Source organism: Hemiscyllium ocellatum, assembly GCF_020745735.1.
Source record: "Hemiscyllium ocellatum isolate sHemOce1 chromosome 40 unlocalized genomic scaffold, sHemOce1.pat.X.cur. SUPER_40_unloc_1, whole genome shotgun sequence".
Lineage (NCBI taxonomy): Eukaryota > Metazoa > Chordata > Chondrichthyes > Orectolobiformes > Hemiscylliidae > Hemiscyllium > Hemiscyllium ocellatum.
In genome coordinates, this window is record NW_026867526.1 from 1,152,149 (window position 1) to 1,155,355 (window position 3,207).

General features: G+C 44.7%; 1 pseudogene; it reads right to left on the reverse strand.

Annotated features, from left to right (window-relative positions):
- Positions 1–2,396: 2,396 nt before the first annotated feature.
- On the reverse strand, positions 2,397–2,573 carry LOC132808810 (U2 spliceosomal RNA; annotated as a pseudogene).
- Positions 2,574–3,207: the final 634 nt, after the last annotated feature.

Consider the following 3,207-nt stretch of genomic DNA (forward strand, 5'->3'; position numbering starts at 1 on the left):
GGACTAAAAGACGCTTAAATACACCTATCATATATGTCTCCATTAACAGCCCTGATGTTATGTTCCAGACATCTACTATTCTCAGTGAAAAACAACCTTGCCCCACATCTCATTTGAACTTTCACACTTTCGTCTTCAATGTATATTCCACAGTTTGAGACATTGCAATTCTGGGAAAGAGATTCTGACTGTCAACTCTATTTATGTGTCTCATAATTTTATACACTTCCATGGAGTCTCCCCTCAGCTTCCGCTGCTCCGAGGAAAACAACCTGAGTTCTTCCAGAGTCTCCTCATAGCTCGTAACATCTAATACAACAAGCATCCTGGTAAACCTCTTCTGCACCCTCCACATCCTGTCTGTAATGTGGTGACCAGCATTCAACACAACACTCTAAGTGAAGCCGAACTGAAATCTTATAAAGCAGCAACATGACATCCTCACTCTCCTTTCTTCCCTGCACTTTGTATGGAGCCCATGAGCTTCTGTATTTCCCACACAGCTCTATCCTGTATAAACTTTACCTCACAAAGTTACCTGTCCCCTAGCCCCACCCTATAGTGTCGCCGTGCCAACCATCACATAGCAACCACCACACCAAAACCGGGACAGTAATGGTGATCAAACTACCACAGTAACTCATGTCCTCTAATATGATGCTTTTCCCATCCCTTCCACAATACCTGTCTACTCTGCCGACAAGCAGGGTGCCCCCATTACCAGAACTGACTTCCCCAACCTCATTGCTACTGTAAGGGCCACAGAATATCTCCTTGAGAATTTCATTGAACTGCTCCACAAATGACAGGAACAGACAGTGTCAGCATGGATTGGTGAACGGGAATTCAAGATTGAAAAATCTACTGGAGAATTCCGGGGATGTTATGAGTAGTTTGTTTGGCCAACTCTCTTGACTGCAGTGGTACAGATTCCCTGATCCTGATTGTCCCAAAATATGCACGTGCAGTATGTTTGCTGCTTTAGCTGCTGTTCCAAGTGCCTGACAGACCAGCCCCTTTTTGATCACCGCTAACAACAACAATAAGGTGCCTGGCTTATGTCTGCGATAAACACCCAGGCAAGACAGGAACACTGTTTAACATTAGGTTCTGATCGAGGCATCAAAGTGTAAAAAAAGCAAAGGACAGGTAGAGATGTTGTGCCAGTCTCTGAGCAGGACGTGTCTCAGGCGCTGGAGAGTTTGCAGTGTTCTTAGAGTAATAATGTACTTTGTGGACAGGTAATTATACATCTTGATGCACTGTCTTTTTAAACTCGGGCTTATTTCGCCAGCTCCACAAGCATCTATTGGAGTGGTTAATGTGAGAATCGGCGCTCAGAGTAATATGCCTCTGACTTGCTCATTCATGATACCACACACAACTGTGTCCTACATCAGTGAATATGTAATCTAATTGTACTCACAGGCCTTTAAATTGAGAAAATAAAGCCGTCACAAACACCTATTGACTCTGGTTGTTCTTGCACGCTGATGACAAACATTCTTAAAGATTTACAAGAATTGTTGCCAGGGTTGGAGTGGTTTTAGCTACAGGGAGAGGGTGAATAGGCTGGGGCTGTTTTCCCTGGAGCTTCAGAGGCTGCGAGTTGACCGTATAGAGGTTTATAAAATCATGAGGAGCATGGATAGGGTAAACAGAAAATGTATTTTCCCTGCGGTAGTTCAGAACGAGAGGGCATCGGTTTAGGGTGAGAGAGGAAAAAGTTAAAAGGAACCTAAGGGGCAATGTTTTCATGCAGAAGGTGGTGTCTGTGTGGAATTAGCTGCCAGAGGAAGTGGTGGAGGTTGATACAAATACAACATTTTAAAGGCATCTGGTTGAGTAGATGAAGGGTTTTGAGGAATATGGGCCAAGTGCTGTCAAATAGGACTACATTAGGTTCGAAAATCTGGTCAGCATGGACAAGTTGTACTGTACATCTCTGCGACTCTATGTGCTTTAAAACATCAGATTTTTCCTTCTTCACAGCGTTCTCAAGATCTCTCTTTCAATAAATCCGAGTCATCATCGTCATTATCAAAATCTAAACTGTTGATTAATTCAATAGTTTCATCTTCTCCATTTTGTTTTCTGAAATGGCATTTGACATTAGATGGAGCTGGTGGGCAACTTTGTTTTCCTTCTGCAGTTCGGAGTTGGGAGTTGGTGGGAAGGGGCGGCGTGCACTAGGGATAAAGTGATAACATTGAGAGTAAGTGCTGAACATGCAGAAAGTGACAGGTGAATAGCAACCGAGAACAAATTGATTTGCACGAGTCTGACGTGACCAAAAGGTTGGCAGTGCACTTTCTTACACACAGACTCGGTAGACGAGAGATAAAGTGAACACACAAAAAAGTGAACTAATAAAGCTGATTTTCGGATTCTTTTATGAGGGGTGCACGATTCTCAGAAACACTGCAACACCAGGACGATGTGCGAAGTTGGTTGAGCAAGCTCCTAATCCAACCTCTTCCTGCAAAATTCAGAATACTATTTAGTCCCTAATTCAGGGATGGATCAGATTTTAAAGCTGACAAGAACAGACATGATCGAAAAGTGATACTGGTGTTATCATCATGATTCGAGTGGTGCTGGAAAAGCACAGCAGGTCTGACAGCATCCAAAGAGCAGGAAAATCGACTTTTCGAGCAAATGCCCTTTATCAGGAATAATGCTGGGAGCCTCGTGGGTGAGGAGATAAATAAGAGGGGGTGGGGGTAAGTTGAAGGTAGCTGAACTGCAATAAATGGGTCGAGGTGGGGATAAAGGTGATAGGTCATGGGGAAGAGTGGAGCAGACAGGTGGGAAGGAAGATTAGCAGGTGGGACAGATCATGAAGATGGTGCTGAGCTGGGAGGTTGGAACTGGGATAAAGTGGGGGTGTTGGAGAAGTGAGGAAGCTGGTGAAATCCACATTGATGCCATGGGGTTGAAATGTCCCAAGATGGTAGATGAGGCATTTTTCCTTCAGGTGTCGGATGGTGAGGGAGTAGCGATGGAGGAGGCCCCGGACTTGCATGTCCTCGGCAGAGTAGGAGGGTGAAATGAATGCTTCAGCCATGGAGCAGTGGGTTTGATTGGTGTGGGTGTTCTGGAAATGTCGTCTGAAGTGCTCTGTGAGAAGGTGTCCGGTCTTCCCAATGTAGAGGAGACCGAAACGGGAGCAACAGATACAATAAATGACATTGGTGGAGGTGCAGG